Here is a 21,568-nt window from a genome sequence, read left to right as displayed (position 1 = left end):
AAAGTGGATTTCATTTCAAGTCCTGCCCAAATGTTGTAATATACTATTTCAAGATATTCTGAAATAGTATAGTGTGAACTAGACACTTTAACAATTTCATATTTTCTATTTAACTTCACCTTAATATCATAGAAAAAATGTTAACGATAATTCATAAAATATTGGTACACATGCTTACATGATAAGGAAAGCAATGAATATTGTCCTCTTTTTTTTTTTTTAAAAAATGGCACCATTAGAACCATATTTGGCATAAAACAACCTTGTAATCTTAAGATGCTGGGAGGGAGCATTTGGTCCAGGTGCTGGTTGAGAGGAGGTAGGAGGGCTGGGTACAGTGGCTCATGCCTGTAATTCTAGCACTCCAGGAAGCTGAGATGGGAGGGTCCCTTGAGGTCAAGAGTTCAAGACCAGCCTGAGCAAGAGTGAGACCCCTTCTTTACTAAAAATAGAAAAATAAATTAGCCTGGTGTGGTGGCACATGCCTGTAGTCCCAGCTAGTCAGGAGGCTGAAGCAGGGAGATGATCACTTGAGCCCATGAGTTTCAGGTTGCAATGAGCTAGGATGATGTCACTGCACTCTAGCCTGGGCAACAGAGGGAGACCCTATCTAAAATCAAAAAAAGAGGAGGTAGGAGGGCTGAGAGCAGGAAGGGAATATGGGCTGGCTCCACTTGGGAGATGGCTAGAAATGGAGGTGGCCCCATATAAACTGACTGGGGTAATGACTGTATGGCATTGATATCCATACACCTATCTAACAACAGCATATGGCCTTCCATTTTTCTTTTCTTTCTTCCTTTTTGTCATAGTAAAATTTCAAAAAAGAAATCAATTTAAAAAATGACACCTCTCTCTGCCTTCCCTAATATGCATCAGATTTGTACAGGCAGGGCACAAATATCCAATAAACATATTTTTAAAAAGACACTAAGTGGTCAAAGAAATGCAAATTAAAACAAGAAAGTCTGGTAGGATGTAGGAAAAAGTCATTCTCACATACTACTTTTTTTTTTTTTTTTTTTTTTTTTTTTTTTTTTTTTTTTTTTTTTTTTTTGAGACAGAGTCTCACTTTTGTTGTCCAGGCTAGTGTGAGTGCCGTGGCGTCAGCCTAGCTCACAGCAACCTCAAACTCCTGGGCTCAAGCGATCCTCCTGCCTCAGCCTCCCGAGTAGCTGGGACTACAGGCATGCGCCACCATGCCCGGCTAATTTTTTTTTTTATATATATATCAGTTGGCCAATTAATTTCTTTCTATTTATAGTAGAGACGGGGTCTCGCTCTTGCTCAGGCTGGTTTTGAACTCCTGACCTTGAGCAATCCGCCCGCCTCGGCCTCCCAAGAGCTAGGATTACAGGCGTGAGCCACAGCGCCCGGCCTTCACATACTACTTTTAGGAGTGCAAATTGGTGGAATCTTTCTGAGGGACATTTTAATAACATGAATGAAAAGCTTTTTAAGGACATATACTTTTATTTGAAGGAAATAACTGGGCATTGTTTAACATGTATATATGCCATGTTTATGCAACTTTATTTGAGCAACAACAACAAAGAAGGAAAACTTCCTTCAAAAATAGAGGAGTGGTTAAACGAATTATGGGCCATTCAACTGATGCAATACTAGGAGCTGTTAAAATAATTATCTAAGTTTCAATTGATCAACACAAAACTCTGTTCATAGAATAACTGCAAGTAAAAACGGCATGAAACATACCTGTATGTGTTGCATATGTGTTGTATAGGTGTGAGTATGCTCATGTCTCCCTAAAAAAGTCTGGAAGGGTATTTGAGAGCTTTTCGGAAAGTATCCAGCCATAAACTATAAAAACCAGAGACATTTACTGAAGAAGACACAAGTTACACGAAACATTGTACACAGCACCATGGTGCCTCAGTCCTCTTCAAAGTAGGCTCCTTGGGACCTCACACAGTTCTCCCTGTGTCTCTTAATCTAACCCCTACATGTTCAACATTCTCAGGTGTTCTGCCTGTTTGCAGACCTTCTGGAACATGGATCACTTTCAACAGATTCTCGACCATTTTCGAAGCATTTGTGCCACACTATTGTTTGTGTTGTCCTCGCTGCATTGTCTCTGAAAGCCTTCTGAATCATCTGAATAGTTTCCGTGGAGGAATGTTCAAGCTTCATGCAAAATCTGGTGCAGATTCATTGTCCTACTCGCTTAGTCATGTTAAGTGGGACAGCCACACAGTACACATGCTCACTCAATGGCGTCCAGCACCCCACTGACTAGTGCAGGGAAGTCGTCATCGTTCATGCAGGTGCATTCCTGTCCACTCTCCTTGGTTGCCTGGTTACATCGATACCGCATAACCGCTTGGGTTATATCAATAATGGCTGGATATTTTCTGGACAGTCCTCGTAGACTGTGAAAATACTCGTAAGGATTTTTTTCCTCGGTGAGCTGTATGAGTAATCTTTACCGCTTTATTGTTTTCCATATTGTAAAACCATCTATAAGGACCATACGTTACTTTTATATTTTGTTTTTGGGCCTCAGGTGTAGAGAATTGAGGATTAACTTCTTGGTTCATAGAATGCTACCATTGTCAGTTTATATAACATCTCTCTCTCTTGTTTTAATAAATTTTGCTTTCTTTTCGCTTGTCTTATATACATGAATTACTTTTAAAATCAGAGTAAACCATAAAGTTTGTCCAAGGAGAGTAATCAAGGGCCTTCACCAGGAAGTCTGTAAAAGCAGCAGGAATGTCAGGTTTCAGACCATGCAGCTGACCTGGAATGAAGTGCAAATTGTTCACCTTCTCATCTGGTGTGAGAGGCAGAGATAAGAGTACTAGTTTGTTTGCCTGTCCTTGGACTATCTGGGTTATACCTCCCAGCAAGATTCCAACTACTGAACTTTTAGGCTTAGAATAGTGCATCACCAAGAATGGTCCCTACCAGATGTGGAGCCAACCAAAAGAAAACACCATCTTGGCTGGGAATTGTGTTAGTTTCCTTTAGTGCCATAACAAAGTACCACATGCTAGGTGGATTAAGCAACAGAAATGTACTGTCTCACAATTCTGGAGTTAGAAGTCCAAAATCAAGGTGTGGGCAGGGTTGGTTTCCTCTGATGGCTGTGAGACAGGATCTGTTCCATGCCGTGTTGCTAGCTTCTGGCAGCCTTATTCCTTGGTTTGTAGGTGGTGGTCTTCTCCCCATGTCTTCACAGTCATTCCCATGTACATGTCTGTCTCAGTGTCCACATTTCTCCTTTTAATAAGGATGCCAGTTATTTAGGATTAGGGTTCACCCTAGAGCCCTCATTTGAACTTGATTACCTCTGTAAAGACCCTGCCTCCAAATAATCTTGCATCAGGATGGTGTGGTGGAAAGAACATGGTTTTTGTAATCATGCCTGGGTTTGAATTCTGGCTTTACTGCTTAACTGGCAGTCTGACTTTGGGAAAGCCACTTAATTACTCAGGACTTGTTTTCTTGTCCATATAACGGGGATGTAATGTTACTGTGAGCATTAGAAATACTCTAGAATGTGCTAGATAAGTGAGGGTTATTACTATCTATGGGTTGGGGGTCTTTGATTTTCAGGTTAACTTTTATGAACAGATGCGTCTGTAAGTCAATCTGATAGGGGAGATCCTCAGATGACAGCAAGGATTTAATATCCAAACTTGGTCAACACTAAACTGGCATCTGTTCTAGAGTCCTTCTTGCCTACATGTTTTCACTTGTTTGGAGCCGGCCACAATTTACAGGTTACTTTTTAGGTGAAGTCTATATAAAACCATTTGACAGCATTCCAGGCTTACGTGATGGCTCATTGGTCAATGTTGTGTAAGGCTGTATCATTGGGAGGAAAAAGAAGGGTGCAGCCTTCTCTATATGAAGACCAGCAATGCCTTCTATTTCTGCATGTCTGTAATCTCAAGATTCTGCCTCACCCTGATAATCTAGATTGATTTGACTGAAGACGAGGACATATTTCTTGAGATATTGTCATATTCTGCTCAGGTTACCTACGAAGATTAATCATGCAAGTTTCCTCTATTACTAGGAATAAAAATTTGACTCAAATTTAGCATTAAATGTTGCAAATGCTTACGTGTTCTGATAGAAGTGAAACCCTGGTTTGTGGTGGGGAGCAGGGAGAGCAGCAAAACGCAGGGAGGAAGGAGTTGGTTGTATAAGTGGAAGTTTGAGCTTGGGAGGATCCAGGTAGTGACCTCTCTTCTGAGTAGGGACACTCTTGGGCACTTCCTCTTCCTTCAAAACAATTAAGTTGAACGTGGATTTTAATCATATTAGCTGAGCAATTTTGAAAAAAGTCAGTGTCTTTTGTCAGTCAAGGCGACTTTTTGATTTCACGGAGAATCACTCTGAAGCAAGCTATTTGCCTACTTTTTGCCTAATTTATTAAATATTTTAGGTTTAGTCTGATTTCTTTCAGAGCCCATGCTAATTCGAATGGTTGCCTTGGTACATCAATGTTCTATAATTGTAGAAAGGAGACTTTCATTGGAAACGATATAAAGCAAGTGTTTTTCCTTGAGTCACATAGGATAGAGACTAGTATTTATTACAAGTTTTTTTTTACACTTAGTATAGTTTATAAGATTGTATCTGTTGTATTTGTGAACAGTTTCAGCTTTTGAAAAAAATGGCATGAAAACACTCATAAGACAGCAATCTTAAAAATCAATAGATGAGTGACTTGCAGTGTAAAATTATATGTATATATACACCCTTTTTTAGCTGTACAATTATTAAATGCCATTAGAGTCGGTATAAAGTACAAATTTTAGCTGGTGGCTCTCTACTAATTACAAAGTAGCCAGCACAGCATACTTTGGTTTTAATGCCTAAGGAGCACACCCAGCAATATTTAGCCAGGCAGAAGGGGTAGACAGAATAAAAATAAACGAAAGCCAGAATATTAATAAAGAGTTTTGATTGTTAAGGACAAGTGTGCAAATCAAGAATCTGGAAACTGAGAAGGTGTATGGAAAATAAAACAGGGAGTTGGGTGACAAGGATACAGTAATAGCACAAGAGGATTCCTTTAAGTGGCATTCCGATGGAGGAGGCAGGCTGCGCCCAGAACCACGGGGAGGGGTTTGAAATAGACGGGAAGGTAGGGGAGAGCGTGCACAGCCTAAAAAAGTTTTAATCATGGCTCCGTCCGTAATTTTTGAGGGCTGGTACTGGGAGCCGCAAAAGCCAAGCGGCAGGATTTATCAAGGTGTCCGCCGCAGGGCCACCCCGACCCGGGCGAAGCGTCCGGAATTCCTGAGATGTCTGAAACGTGGAGGCGCCTCCTCCCCGCCCCCACCCCGGCCTCCGTGCGCATTTTCCGGCGAGGGGGGCACGCGCGCCCTCCGAAGAACAGTCCAACGCGCGGCCGTCCGCTCCCCGGGCAGAAAGGCGAGCGCCGCGCCCGCACGGCGGGAGAGCCGCGGGCCCGGGCGCGCCGGGCAGGTCCCCGGGTCCCCCGAAGGCCGCGGCGCCCCTCCCCCCGGCGCGGGCGGGGCTGCGGGCGCCCGACGCGGAAGCGCGGGGCTGCGGGGGCGGCGGCGCGGGAGGCCGCGCGCGCTCCCCGGGCCGCAGTCGGCGCGGCGGGCGCGGCGGGCGCGGCGGGCGCGGGGCGGGGCGAGGGGGCCGGGGAGGCGGCGGCGCTCGCGCACAGGCCGGGCCACCGCCTCGCCCCCCTTCCCTTCCCCTTCCCTCCTTCGGCCTGTCCGTCCCCCTTCTCTCCCCTCCCCCGGGCGAATCACGCGCCCTCCTCTGACACTCGTAGCGGGCCCGAGCTCCGAATTTATCCTTCACGTGACCTGAGGGGGTTGGGTGGTTGGTCGGGACGGAGGGGGAGAGGGAAAGGAGGGAACGGAATCTGCCGTTACCCGAGCAACAGGCCCCGCCCGCCGGCTTGGGGCCGGGGGGCGGGAGGAGGACGTCAGCACGTCAGCCGGGGTTTTGCGTTTTGATTGACAGTTGCTATAGCGACCGGGTCGGTCCGTCGCCATTTTGTTGGTTGGTTTTTTTTTAAACCCTTTCGCTTCCCGCCCGAATAATAATAAAAAGCCCCATTGGAGTGAGGCGGGGGTGGCGGCGGCAACCGCGGCGGGGGTATCCGGGGAGACTGCTGCCGTCGCTGCTGCTGATCGCGGCCCAGGTCGGGCTCAGGGAGCGGACACCCCGAGCGGGGGGTGCGGGCGCCGCCGCCGCCGCTTCTGCTGCTGCTGTTCCTGCTGCTGCTGTTGGTGCCGCTGCCGCCGCCGGCGAGCGGGCGGGACCGGTGTGAGTGTGCGAGTGTGTGTGCGAGTGAGCGTGTGCGAGGGCGAGTGTGCGTGCGTGTGTGAGTGTGTGTGCGAGTGTCTGTCTGTCTGTGCGGGGACTGGGGGCGGGCGGTTCGGGCTCTCCTGGCGGAGGAGCCGCCGCCGCCGCCGCCGCTCGGGCCCCGGCGCTTCTCGCTGCGCAGGTTCGGAGCGCGCGCCATTTTGTGAGATTTACAAAATCCTCCTCGGGAAGAAGCCGCCGGGAGCGGCCGCCACTCGGCGCCCGGCCTCGCCGCCGCCGCCCTCAGAGCCGGGCCGGGCCGCGCGGCCCCGCTGCCGGGACTCGGGGTCCGGGGACTGCGGTATTTGCCGGGGAGGGGGCTGTCGCCTCCCCGGCCCCGGGCGCCGCTGGAACCGCGAGCCGGAGAGAGACTGAGCAGGCTGCGGCGCGGCCAGGAGCCGGGAGCGCCGGGGGCGGAGAGAGGCGGCCGGGGCGGCGCTGGCTGCGGAGGCCGCGGCGGGAGCGCGGCGCGGGAGCCGGAGGCTGAGACTCACCGGAGGAAGCGGCGCGAGCGCCCCGCCATCGTCCCGGTGAGTGTCCGGCCCGGCCGCGGCCCCGCCCGGCCCGGCGCTCGGTTCCTCCGGCGGCCTGCAGCCGGGCCCGCGCCGAGGCCGGCCGGGCGGAGGGAGGGACCTGCCATTTTAGGAGGAGGCGCCGCCGGCCCGGGGCCGGCCGCCGGGGGAGGGAGCCCGAAGGCCCGGTCCCGGAGGAGAGGCGGATGCGAGCGGAGGGAAAGTTGCGGAGGGTGGGAGCGGGGGCCGCGGCCTCCCGGGAGCCGGGGCCTGGGGGGCCGAGGAAAGCGCCAGACCTTCACTGGTCGCCCGAGCGAAGGGGTGGAGGTTGTCTTCTTCCTCCTCCTCCTCTTCCTCCTCATCCTCTTCCCCCAGCTCCTCCCTCGTCCCTCCTCTCGGTCCCCACCAGTGTGGGAACCGCCGGGGTTCTTCGCAAGGACAATGCACGGGTTAAGAAAATGGGGCTGGCTGCCGGGTAGGCGAGGACAGCAGGGCCAGCCTGGGCGCCGGAGAAGGTCGGCAGCCCGCTCCCGCGGCGGCCCTTTGGGGTCGGCGCCGGACCGAGGGGCCTCGGCTTGCTCTGAAGTTGGGCGGGGAGTGCAAGGAATCCCGGCCACTCGAGATGGAGAGATGACCTCCTTAGCAGCCGCAGGAGTTGGTGGTTGAGGAGACGTGAATTAGAATTGATACCTGTGCATTGCAACAAAACTTCACGGGTCTATTTATAGGCACAAACCCACTCTCGCATCGGAGCCACCAGAGCTGCTGAATATCTCAACACTTAGCGAAAGGCTCCTCCCTAGTCTGAAATAGTTAAAAATGGTGAAATTAGTGAGTCAGGGACTCGGACTACTTGTCTGTGCCTTTCGCCCAACCCTAGGTTATACGAATCCTGTAATCTACGTGCAGCACTTGAATGCCAGCACCATTTGGTTCTTGAATTCCGACCAAATTGTCAGAAAATATGTCTTATGACATTGTTTTCAAACTCAAAGGTTAGGACAAATAGTGCCAGGCACTATTCTCAGGGCTTTATGTGTATTAACCTGATTACCCTGCCAGTAGGAAGGAGATCTTACCCATTTTACAGAAGAGAAAAGAGAGAGGGGCATTGACTGGTCTAAGGTCTTACGTCTCTGAGCCAGGAGTCTGTAGCCAGCCTGGGCTCTTAAACACTAGATTATAACTCATTATTATAAGTATTGGCAGATTTTGGAGCGATTTGTGTGTAATGACTCAGGATTCTAACAGAGATTGTGTGTGTCCACGTGTAGTTGTTGGTGTGGAATTACCTTTTTGGTTGCAGAAGTGAAAAGGAAAGGTTGAGAAACTTTTCAGTTCTTTTTTTCCCCAAAGAAAACCATGTAGCTAGTTTTTTAATATAAGGAATTAAAAAATATTCTGTGGTGTGTTTTGTTCTTCACACTTAATTTTGATTATAAGCATCCTTTAAGTATTGATGAGTCATAAAAAAAGTTTTGTGTGTATTTTTAGTCATTTTTTTTCTTTGAATACTTATGACCCTTTATACTTTACATATCCAAAGTGCTTAGGAATGAATATCTTTAGTACTTGAATTTTGGGGTGTTTTAATATAAATTTAATGGAATTACCTTTAGCTTTTGTTTTCTTAAATTTTTCATACCTTGATCAGTTACATTGAGAATATTATTTTCAGATAGACTTTTAAAAATATGAGACTAGAACTGAAATTTCGTGTGCTATGGTTTTAAACTGAAGATTGTTTCACAGAAACAGCGGTTAAGGAAAAAAAGCTTACTTAGTTATAGTTAAGATTTTTAATGTAACTTTTGGAGGATTTGCCTTGGCATAGCAATAGTGTTTATGGTAGCTGTCCAAATTTATTTAGACTTCAAACCTTGCCAGAAGTTAAGTACTCCTGTCAGTGTCTGCACCGGGTTTTGTAAAATTGGGCATAAAAAGTTCATTTTTATCTTAAGAGAGGCATAAGCTCAGAAATTATTACAGGAGAAGGGGTCACTCCTTGTGTCAATGCATACTGCTTTTTAGCTGGTGGATATTGAAAGATTTTAGATTTGAAGAAGTAGACTTGAATGAATGAATGGTAATTGTTGGTAGTGGTGGGGAAGGCATTAAATCATCTAGTAAGATATTTGTTATTGTTATGAATTTAAAATTTAGGTATAAGATCATTTCTTAAACATTTTAAAGACATTTTGATGGGACTTACTGGAAACAAACATACAAAATTACTATGTGCTAGGAATTTGAAAATAAGTTAGTCCAGTTTTTTTAGAGGCACTATTTTTTAAGATAAATGAAAATATTCCATTTTAGTGCAATGTCTTGTTAGGGAATGTGCATAGTATAAATGACCATCGGTTAAAAATTTTTTCCCCTCTAGCATAGTGTCTGATACCTGCTTTTTAGTTGTATTTATTGAGTTATTGGTTTATGACTTAAAGCTTTACGGGTGGAGTGGAAAGTGCAACAAGGTATTTAAATAATTTACACAGGTTCTTATAGTGCTATGAATATTTCCAAAAGCAAAATTCAAGATAACTTGTTAGAAACATGATATACAATGACCTCTGGCATTTTGTTTTGTAACTACATAAAATGTTAATTTGTATTGAATCTTGATTATTACTTGAAAACAATTTTACTTTAAAAAAAAATAGTTTAGAAATTTAGACTGCCCAGAGGTGTTTTCACGTGTATGTTTAAGGTTAGCAAATATCTAGTTATGGGAAGAAAATTTGGATAGAAGTAACTGTATTATGGGTGAGAACGGAATTGCCTTATATAGGATATTAAAAACAAGACTAATGGAAGAAGCAACTTAATTTGGGACTTTCTTGGTATTCGTGATTAGGTGTGTGTCAATGTGTCCTTTGCTTTGGCATTAACTTCTTACTGCAAAGAACCTTCACATTTCCTACATACACAGACACACAAAGCAATTTCTCCTCTACCCCTACCCCCAAGAAAACATTTTAGTATCCAAACCCTGCAAAACTCCAAAATTTCCTGAAAGAATCTTTATCAAGAACTTGGTTTTTCATTCCCTGAACTTTATCAGTTATTTTGTTGTATTCTTAAGCAGTATTTTAATAATCTTTATTCACTTTTGAAGAGTGTTTTGGTAGTTTTACCTCTGATACTGCTTGTCTATTTTTGATTTAGGAGTAAAGATACTGCTTGAAACTTATCAGACATGGTCACCTGAAACTTGATACTGGCAATTGGCTCTGTCAAAATGAATTGTGTGACTAGTATAATAGCACCTTATGTATACCTAGTGGTTATGCCTTTTAAAAGACTTCTTACCATATGTTATCTTGACTTTTAGGCAGATTTTTTATGGTTAGAGAAGTTGTAGTACTTCATAATCCAAAGCTTGCTCAATTTTGAATTAAAAATTTGGGGAGTTAAATTTGGTATTTAATTACTTGGAAAAATTACCAAATTATTTTAAATTACCTAAAATTTTTCCTCATATGCTGCCAGGTGAAACAACTCTTGAAATCTTGCATTATGTCAATGCTGTAATGTTATGCTAGGGTTGTAAAGTTTTACCATTGGGTGCTTGAAAGTGAAATGTGGACTTCACATGACTAAAATAATAATTTAAGGTTCATATTGGGTAATTGAAGACAAATCTTGCTTGCTAGTGGATATAAGCAGCCTTAGTTTCTTTTATTTATTTAGGTATCTGAAAACAAAATGACTTGGGACTATTGCATTGTATAAACCAGCTAAAGTTTTTAAAAAGTTATGCTTTTGCTTTGAAATCCTACTTCCATAGTTGTATAATGAGTTAAAATTCTTTATTGGAGATAATATCTTTACACTGAATATCTAAAATGATGTGGTTCCTTATAGGCATACATTTGCTAATATAGAATATTTTGGCTTGTTGGCATTTGGTTCTTCTGCCAGAGCTATGTATCTTCTCTTCTAGAAGGTGATTTTTTAAAAGTTTAAAAGTTTGTATTACTGTTAAAACTAAGTTTTGACAAACATACACTTTTTGTTTGAGTTACATGTGCTCATATCTGATACATATACAGATATACATATCAGTAATGGTTTAAAATATGTCTTTATTCTTGTTGATGAATTGTTATGAATTTTATCTCATCATAGTTGAAATGTTTAAATTGATCTTTTGAGAGGACCTAGTGAACCGGTTTAATATGGAGTGAAACTGCTTTGCATCATCAACTCTTATTTTAAATAGCACTCCTGGTCATTAAATAACGGCATAATTTTTCTAAGTATATAAAATTTCCAGTAACAAGAGTTGATTTTATTTTTAAAATTTTATAGACATTTATAGTTAAGGTTTGAATCTCGGCCTGTGTTTTGGTCAAAAAATGCTCAAACTGTGACATCTATCTAAAATCTGCTTGTTATCTAGTTATAGATGGCAGTTGAGGCAGCATAATGCTATGCAAAGATTACCTGCCTGTGAGACAACGAGCAGAGGCTCCAGAGTCAAGTAGATTTGGAGTCTCACAAGTTCTGCTGACAATGTGACTTTAGGCACAGTGGTTTTCACTATATCAGTTTCCTCGTCTATAAAATGGGGTTGATCATACTTAATATAGGATCCTTGTGAAGATTGAGGTAATGCATGTCAATTTGTTCATGGCCTTCTTTCTCCCTTTTTCTCTCCCTTCCTCTTCTTCATTCATGCTCAGCCTGTGGTCTCAGCATAAATATTACTTCTTCAGAAAGGTCTTCCCCAAACTCCAGTCCAGGTGAGATTCCTTGGCCACGCATTCTTCTTGGCCAAGTAAGGACCTCTCCTTTTCTTTCACAACCTTTATTGCAAATAGCTATATAATTATTCGTGTATATTCATATATGTAGTTATTCATTTAATGTCTGTCTCTTTCACTCCGTTAGATTGTAAGGTTCATTTGGACAGGAGTAAGTCTTTTTTTAGAAAAAAATTTCTTTTAAAAATAGAAGTCTTGTGATGTTTCCCTGACTGGATTGCAGTGACTGTTCCCAGGCTTGATCATAATGCATTGCAGCCTCAAACTTCTGGCCTCAAGCAGTCCTCCCACCTCAGCCTCCCAAATTGATGGGACTATAGGCACGTGCTGCCCATTGTGTCTGGCTCAGGAGTAAGTATTCCTTGATCATGACTGTAATAACTCCAGCACGTAGCAGGTGTTATATATGTGTGTACATTGAATGATGGAATGAGCAACCTATATACTGAAGCCTGCCTTAGTACCAGTCCTTAGCTTTGTAATGTTGGGCAAAACTGTGTCTCTTCCCTTCAGTATCCTGTATGCCAAACGTAGACAGCACCACCTACCCTGCCTAGGATTTCGAGAATATGAAATAAGATGCTATAATGAGGTACTTGTCAGAGTGTAAAATGCCGTGTAACTATAAGGTGGTACAGTAGCAATAATCTCTGTAGTGGGGTTATCCAATAGGAAGCTTTATTGTGACTTCAGAATAATTCTTACTTCAGGAAGTTTAGGCCAGGCATGATGGGTGGCATGTGCCTATAGTCCTAGCTACTTGGGAGGCTGAAGCAGGAGGATCGCTTGAGCCCAGGAATTGAAGTTGTAGTGTGCTATGATTGTACCACTGCACTCCAGTCCGGGCCATAGAGACTCTGTGTCTAAAATAAAATTTAAAACAGAGTTTTAGCTTTGCTGAGTTGGTAGGTAACTATTATTTAATCATTACTGTAAATTTAAACTTTCTATATGTATTAGTTAGAATGTAGATTGGGCCTGTGTGTTAAGTACAGTGGCTTACATGAGAAGTTTATTTTTCCTTAATAAGACAACAGTATAAGCCAGGTGTCCTCAAACTATGGCCCAAGTGCCACATGCGGGCCGCCTAGCACATTTATCCAGCCCTCCGGGTGTTTGCCACCGCTGCCTGTCCTGCTTAGCAGCCGACTCATCCCGGGCCCACAGTGCGCACTCTCCAACGGTCTGAGGGACAGTGAACTGGCCCCCTGTTTAAAAAGTTTGAGGACCCCTGGTATAAGTAATGTAAGGCTGGTATGGTAGCTCCAAGATATGAGGGACCTTGGTTCCTCTGTCTTGTTGCTTTCCTGTGCTTAAGGAGATTCCATTTTCTTTATAGTATAAGGCAGCAACCCACCACATCCACCATCCAGGAACAGGGTGTGGGGAAGGCACATCCTTCTCTTTAAAGACAAACCCGGAAGTTACATACTTGACTTCTGTTCACACTCTGTTGCTCAGAACTTAATCATGTGGCCATATTTAGATGTAACGAAGGGTGAGATAATGGAGTCTTTGGTAAGATAGATCTTTGGCTGAAAATCTGTCTACTGAAGGAGAGAATGAGGGATAATTAAACATTGCCTGTCACACTTTCAAATGCTTTGGAAGAAACTTCCAGAAATGAACTTTGAAAAAAGAACTTATTGCACTGGTTAATAAGTTTTACTTCTGTATTTGGTCATTAATCTTTTGAACTATGGTATACAAATTCACTTATGCAGCATATACATATATGGTCAAGTTAGAAAAACATAGTTATGCTTTTAGTAGTGAGGGGATATTGGGTCTAGTAGTATATTATCTTACACTGTATTTTCTGATAGAAACATTCTTGATTGCTATGATAATAATCATGTGTAAACAATATTTGGAGTCTAAGCTTTTGGATTTGGTTTTAATAGTATTACTGGACCATCCTGTATTCCTGCTCATATCCTCTGCAAATAATGCTGGAATAACACTTGGCATCTTGTCAGGATTCCATTAAATGTTTGAGTCACTGAATGTTGCAAGAAGGACGATAGCAGTGATGTTTACTTTATATTTACTTATTTATTTATTTGGGGGGACAGGGTCTCTCTTTTCCCTGGGCTAGAGTGCAGGGATCATTGTAGCTCACTGCAATCTCAAACTCCTGGGCTCATGTGATCCTCCTGTCTCAGCCTCCTGAGTAGCTGTGAGACTATAGGAGTCCACTACCACACCTAGCTAATTTTTCTTATTTTTTTTGTAGAGATGGGGTCTCATTATTGCCCAAGCTGGTCTCAAATTCCTGGACTCAAGCAATCCTCCCACCTTGGCCTCCCAAAGTGCTAGAATTATAGGCATGAATCACTGCGCCTGGCCTAAGAGTGATGTTTAAAGATACATTTATGTCTATCCAGTCTCTTCTTTAATTTCTATGTGTTTGAAAAAAGAGGAAGAACTAAGACTCTTTTGAACTATAGAGTGTTATTAGATCTAGTAGAGACTTGGGAAAACTAATGTGTTCTCAGGCAGTCTTCTAGAGCAGCAGTCCCCAACCTTTTCGGCACCAGGGACTGGTTTCTCATGGAAGACAATTTTTCCTTGAGGGTGGCAGGTGGGGGGGGGGGTTGAAGGGGAGCTCAGGCAGTGATGGGAATGATTAGGAACAGCTGTAAATACAGATGAAGCTTTGCTGGCTTCTCTGCCTCTTACTGGTTCCTAAGTTTCATGTAAGACAGTTTTTTTCCAGGAAGGGGGTGTTGGTGTGGAGTTCAGGCTGTAATGTGCACCTGATTCCTAACAGGCTGGGTACTTGGGGTTGGGGACCACAGTTCTAAATAACTGTCAAAGTTGTAGGGTTCCCAGACTTCTCTTTCTGTAGGTTTGGAGTGATGCTCTGGAATCTACTTTCTTAGTAAGGACCCCAGGTAATCCTGGTGGAGTAGAAACATTTTGAGAAACACGGATATAATTCTTTTCTCACATATTAGAGAAGGAAATGGATGCAAAGAAGCTAAGTGACTGACCAGTGCCTCAGAACAAGCAGGCCTGGGACCAACATTATTTTTCCTGACTCCTGGTTTTTTGTTCTTTCTGCAAGGATGAAGGGATACAGGCATACCTTGTATGCCTTGTATGATAGTTGTCATCCCCAGAACATCCCAATGTACCTTTTTTATATGTGAGCTCATTTCTAGTAAATGGTTGGCTCAGTTGTCCTTTTAGCCCTGTAGAAAAATAATCTGAGTTAGTCAAATGAATATTTAAAGGTGAGAAGTTGAAACTTTAAGTTATTGTTAATATCATTGCTATAGTGGGCAGTGTATATACAGCATTACGATGGATATAGGAAGCCACTTGCTTGGCATGATTAGAAGGAACAAAGGTAGGTCTAATCCCAAGATTACTACTTTTCCTTTTCATCTGGTTGCTTGCAGTTTTTGTTGTTGGAATTCATTCCATTAGATGAAGATAAGATTTGGATTTCCGAGGCTAACACTTTATTTTTATCAATTAGCTGACTGTCATTTTAAATATCAGAGATCAGCATCTGCACTAAGCTTTTTGAAAAGAAGGAGGGAAGAGTACAGTACATGTGTTCTTTCTTGAGGAAGATGAAGGGTGTTTGAGAAATGTCAGCTTGTGGTGTTCAGTCATGCCAAGGTTCATGTGAGGATTCTCTGGTGGCTAGAGATTGGTTGCATTAGTCTGCCTCTTGATGGCTTCCAGTCACTGAGAGTTGGTAATGACACTGGATAATTCTGCCTAGGACCCACTTTTTTCTTATTTTATCACTTGTGTATGGGCTCCTATTTGAACAGTCTTACAGCATATCAAGCATATAATGTACAATTCTGATCACCTAGGAAATTCTAGTTTTTAAAGATCAACACGTAGTATATATTCATAGTTTAAAAAAAATCAGTCCTTATGGAATGGTGTGTCAATCATCTCCCCCCTTCCTGTGCTCCATAGGTAGTAACTATTCAGTTTTTCCTACCAGAAGTGTTCTTTACTTATACACACACAATTATATTTTATACATTTAATATGTATTATATTACAAAACTATATGTTTAATATGATCCCATTGTTTTTAAGTGAATAGACATTAGGGTGTGTATATGTACACAGTGTCTATGCTCTTAAACTAAATGGGATCATACTAAACGCAGTTTTGCAACTTCAGCTCTTTACTTGGTCTATCTTAGAAATATTCCCGTATCGGCTGATAGAGCTTCTCTATTGTTTTTGATGGTTGGGAAATATTCCATTTTATGGATGTACTTCAATTTATTTAGTTAGTCCCCATTGAAGGGCCTTTACATTCATATTTTCCTCTTTTAAACAATGCTGCAATACATTTCCTTGTACATATAATTGTATTCTGTGAGCATTGGCCATAGGATATGTAATCACAAGGATAACTGCTGGTTTGCCAAGTATGCACACCGTAATATGTATTGCCAAATTATCTTCCAAAAAGTAGCACCAGTTTATACTTTGACCAGCAATATCTGAGAGTGCATAGTTTTCCAAATATCACCAACACTGGTATTATCAAAGTTTTAAATTTTTGTCAATTTATCTAATCAGTGGTGGCCAGCCACAAAAAAAAAAAAGGTCAATTTAATAGGTGAATAACTATGTCTACTTTGGATTTGCATTACTTTAATTATGACTGAGTTTGAATATCTTAAATGGTATTATAAGCTTTTTATTTTATTTTATTTTTTTATTTTTATCATTTAATTATATTTTATTTTATTATATTTTATTCTTTTTTTTCTCCTCTGCAAGGCTCTTGGGTGAGAGCTTTTTATTTTAAATAACAAAATATTCTTTATCAAATATACTGTAAAGTATTTTCTGGCTTTCTTTTATTTTTTTACTCTGTTGAATGAATAACTGATATTTTGATAAGTTGTAAATGCCTACAGAAAAGGAGATTTTTGTTCCTCTTTGGTTGAAGAAACATTTGAGTGTAAGAACCAAGAGCACAGGGGGAGAAGTAAGATAGACTGGGGATTTGAGCATGCAATTGTGGGAGGAGGTGGGACTGGATCTTGAACTTGAAGAAAGGATAAGCTTTTTATGGTGGAACCTGAGGACCTGACAGTCCACTGGAGGGAGTCACATGGGCAACCAGTGGTGGTTGGGGAAATGATGTGACTTTGGAGAGTGACAGAGACATGTGCCTGGAGAGCATGGGTGTGTGTGTGAGAGAGAGACGCATGCACACGCACTTGAGCGAGAGCGCGCTGCACTTGGTATGGTCAGGAAGGGATGGGGACAATTGTAATAGAAATGAGAGTGATGAGTGTTAAATATTATAAGGAATTTGAGTTTGGGGTGATTAAAAGATTTCTGTGTTTCTGTGGGTTAAAGAAAGATGACGTTGTAAGAAGGAGTGTTTCGAAAGCAGGACACATTTGTTGTATAGGCACCTAATGGAAATTAGAAGAGGTGAAAATTAGAAGACAGATGGGAAAACCTTAAAAAAATTCTTAATTATACTTTAATTTTCAGCAGAACAAAGTGAGTATTTCTGAATTCAAAGAGCAATGTGGCCAGGTTTTTTGGAGAAAAAAGAAGAGAATTAAACTTTGTTGGCAGTATAGTAAAAGAGGTTCTAGGAGTGCAATGACTGGTGATTGGTTTAGTGGGACAGTGGAGAATATGTCCTACTGAGAGGACCTGAAGGAGCTGTTGAAAGACTGAAGATAGAATTATTATTGTACTTCAGACCATCCATTAGGAATAGGTGGAAACAATTTGTAGCACCATGAAGGATGAGCTAAAAAATGGGGCAGTGGGAGAAGGCAGTATTCATAACTGTGAATCTGGAAGGTAAGAGGTTGTATCATAATTCACGGTTTGGAAAATAGAGAGGAAGGAGCTGAGTATGTGAGCAGTTTATCTTACAGGGTGATAAAACTATTTATTGAGTACCTGCTAGTGCCAAACATGGAACTAGGGCCTGAGAATCAGTGCTAAAACAAAGCTCCCCCTGTCTTGGCCATCATGGAAGTTATATTCTGTAGGGGGGAATCTTTAAGTATCTTCAGTAGGTGTAAGGACTCAGTCTAGTATAGACATAAATTTTCATTAAAGGGAACATAGAGTCTATGAAATAGAATAATTTTTGGTGTTGGTTTTTGAAGGTCAAAAAATTTTTTGTCTCATTTTTTATGGCATAAGATTGTTTTGTAAAAGTTTTTCAAGATGGCATTCTAAGAAAACTTATAGGATCTCATTGAGTATGTTACAATTTAATTTTTTTCATTTCCTTATTGTGGTTCTATACTATAGTTCATAACAACAGTAAAGTAGGTACATTTACCTAGGCATTGGCCTGAAGGCCTATAGTTACTCAGCAATGTTAGAGTCAGCTATGAAGAGGGAAAAACATTGAAGACGGGAGTCTAAGGATTCATGGGAGACAATTTGGAGGAAGGCTGCTTGCTGAATAAGACAAATATATGGATACGTAAGGATGTTGGCATATAGGAAAAGTCAAGGAATGTGGAAAGTTTACTGGAGTGGGCAGGAATGCAAGAGAGATTTGATCAAGCAAATGAAAAAGAGTTCTCTGTCCTTCAAGAAAAACCTTTTTAATGACTTATGACTTTTAGGGTAAAGACCAAAGTAGTCACAGGACCTGTAAGCCACCCCCACCTGAATGATTTGGCCTCAGTTTGCTTAGGGTTTCATCTCACAGGTCTGTGGATCATGTGGCTTTACTAGCTCTTGCTCTTTCCACATGCTGCTTCCTTGGCCTGGGATCATTGCCTCTTTCTTTTAGTTAACTTCTTTTCCTCCTTCAAATTCATCTCAGATACCAATTTGTCAGAGAAGTTCCCCCTCCCCCATTCCCCATCAGCTTTTTGTTTCAAAAAAGCCCATGCCTCCTTGTACCTCTCCTTTTCCCCTTTATAATGCTTATCTCAGAGTTGGTAATTTTTTTTTAGTGCTTATTTGATTAATGCCTTCCAGAGATCAGGTGCAGTAGGGTTTTGCTCCCTCTTACAATCCAGGGGTTGGCACATAGTATGCACTAAAAAACATTTGTTGAATGAATCAATGAACTACATGTTTTGATCTTTACTAGTTGGTCTCAAGGACCAAAGAACTATAGCAAAAGGATGTTTGCCCATTTGGAGTAAGAGCTGAACAGGGAATATGGGAGCCTTGAAGAAAAAGGAAAAGGTGAAGTTTTTTAGAAAGATATGATTGGGAAGCTCTATGTAGTTAAGCAAAAGAGAAAATTATTTATTTGCAGATTAACTCAGCAAATGCATATGAAATGCCTTCTATGTACAGGGAGCTAGATATTGGAAATGTGGAGTGGAAAGATTCTGCCATCTATATTAAAGGAATACATAAATTTTAGTGGTTTATTGAAATGGGTACAGTCCTCAGTGGTCATTTGGAGTGATTTTAAATTGTGGAGAGGAGCCTGGATAGTCTCTACCATTCCTAGCCAACATAACAAAGTTCATTTAGCAATGATAACTGGCATGTAGATCCAGCATTTGTAGTAGCTGTCAGATGCACAGTTAAAATAAGCTCTAGCTTTGATTTTATTTAAAAAGTGACAGAAAAGTTAAGAAATTGGTTTGTTTGGATGCTTTTTGGCTTAACTTTTTCAAGTTCAGACAACAGAACATGAAGAATGTGATTGAAGGAAAGTTCATTGTATGGACAGGTTTTCAAAAGACTGAGTCTTGTAGTTAGAAAGTTTTTGAAGCTGTTGATCTTGTCAGGTGAATGAACTTTTTAAAAGCTTATAAGGGATTTGTTCCAGTGTAGATTTACAACCCTTTTCGGTGACTAGTTTCCATATTAAATATTTGGAAAAGCAAATGTTGAGATAATTTGTTGAAGATCTACTCTCTGTGCCTGGTCCTATGCCAAGCGCTTGGGACATAGTGAGTCAGATGGATGAATGTGGTCCCTGCCCTCATGAAGCTTTTTGTTACAGTCAGAGCTCACTGGAGAGCAATGTAAAGGTAAACCTGGCTTTTGGCTTGGGTGAGCGGGTTTGTTTTATTTATTTATTTATTTATTTATTTATTTATTTATTTATTTATTTATTTGTTTGTTTGTTTGTTTGTTTGTTTAGTATTGAACTCAGTTTTGATGGCAACATTTTATACTACTATAAGCTACTTGTTGCTTTATCTCCAGTAACATGGGGGGTGGGTGGGGTAGCTAATACCAAGGTAATTCATTGTTAGTTATGTTAATATTCTCAGCAACCCTACAAGATAATTGGTATTATCCCTATTTTATAAGTGTAGAAAATTAAGATGCAGGAAAGTAAATTTGTTTTAGGTTAATCATAGTAGAATTGCTTATGCTACCTCCAGATAATAAAAAAAAAACCCAGTGAACAGTTAAGTGCCCTAAAGTTAAACATTTAGAGGGAAAAGAAACATAGTTTCTATAACTCATTATTTGAAGAAATTGATAAAAGTTTTTGCATACTGGGATTGATGCCTTTTGCCACTGGTTCATAGTCTTTTGGATGATAAACAAGAAAATCTAACACCTTTCTGTGTTTGGGGACTTCTTTACCTTAGGAATCTTGGTGGGAGATGGAGATCTCTTTCCATTATGAAAGCCTGTTATTGCTCGCTTTTCCTTGCCTCTTGCAGTTAGGGTACAATCATGTGACCTGAGGCCTCCACTCCCGCCTGTGCCTGACTACCGTCAGAAGCCAGTGATTTGCAGAAACAGACACTTTGTAGAATCTGTGTTCTGTAGTGCAAGGGGATGGGGAGGGGGTGTCGCAGCTATATGTGTTTTCCAGAGGCAGCTGTCATAGGGATTCCAGCTGCAACACTTAGTTCCTGGTGTTGGTGGTATCAGTACAAGTTGCAGTGACTGAATCTTAAGTTGTCTTCACTGGACTAGATCTGTGGTTTGAATTTTGGGTGTTCTTGACTATGTAGCATTCCAGCCTTTGCTCTTTCAGGGTTTTCTGTGAGTTGCCTATGATACTTTAGTAACTTTCTTTCAGCTTAAACAAAGCCAAACCAGAGCTAGTTTCTTTTGTGTGCAACTAAGAACCTTTACTTGGAAATTGCTAATTAAGATAATAGAGAATGCTAAGGAGCTCTTCATGGTCAGGCTTACCTGCATCTAGATTAGAATTTATTATACTAATGAGAAGAATACCCAGTATATATTGAGGGAAACACTTGTAAAACTGTTTTTGATATAATTAGTTTGCCGAATTTGAGTGCCAGTTCTTGGTCAGGATATGTTCTAGGTGTTAGGGATGCAGAAATGACAAGACAGACAAGATCCCTGCACTCACAGAGCTGGACAAAACACAGGGAATAACTTTTCAGATATTGGATAATAAGTAGCACAGGACTGTGATCCCTGACAGATGGGAACCAAATGAGTGAGACCCATGATGGTCCAGCATTCTTCTTGGAGACACTTTTCAGACCTCAGTGAGGGAGAGGGATCCTAAATGGAGTCATGTGGCCTCACTGAGTTGAGGAAACAAAGGTTGGAGTTAGGGAAGGCCAAAGTGGACCTAATTTGAGGAGCACAGTTCTGGAGAGGAGGGAGCTATGGCAGAGAAAGAGTTCTATACACCTGCTTAGTGGTCACCTTAAATATTTGATTGCATACCAATCTGTACATGTATAAGGTACAGTTTTATAAAGGAACAATTTCTGGGGAAGCTGTAAGCAGATCAGTTCTCCATAGTTACTCAAGGCTGAGAATTACTTGAGTACCTTACAGCCAGAAGGGAAAGAGTTCGTTAAATGCAGGGTTTTTTGAGACCTCAAAAAGGTCATGTCCGAATAGCCGGGCTAAACCAGTCCTAAGATAAAGGCTGGTCTAGCTATGTCTGAAAAAAGCTTAAAAGCAGGCCTTGAAAGGAGCAAACTAATCTGAAAGTAATGTAATTGCTTGCCATTACATTGTCTAATACTCTTTGAAGAAATATAACATCCTAACACTAACAGT

General features: G+C 41.8%; 1 protein-coding gene across 2 annotated transcripts in view; it reads left to right on the top strand.

Annotated features, from left to right (window-relative positions):
- The first annotated feature begins 5,821 nt into the window (after positions 1 to 5,821).
- Positions 5,822 to 21,568, top strand: part of DYRK1A (dual specificity tyrosine phosphorylation regulated kinase 1A) — a 139,968-nt gene continuing 124,221 nt past the window's right edge. Inside the window, exon 1 of one of the 2 annotated variants that reach the window (XM_012782891.3) lies at positions 5,822 to 6,854. The gene's annotated coding sequence lies outside the window, so the exon portion shown is untranslated. The remainder of the gene's footprint in view (positions 6,855 to 21,568) is intronic. The other variant, XM_012782892.3, reaches the window with a different exon arrangement.

The sequence above is a fragment of the Microcebus murinus genome, chromosome 1 (assembly GCF_040939455.1).
Source record: "Microcebus murinus isolate Inina chromosome 1, M.murinus_Inina_mat1.0, whole genome shotgun sequence".
Classification (NCBI taxonomy): Eukaryota; Metazoa; Chordata; class Mammalia; order Primates; family Cheirogaleidae; genus Microcebus; species Microcebus murinus.
The sequence above is the reverse complement of the archived record's forward strand: the minus strand, read 5'-3'. Positions and strand labels throughout refer to the sequence as shown.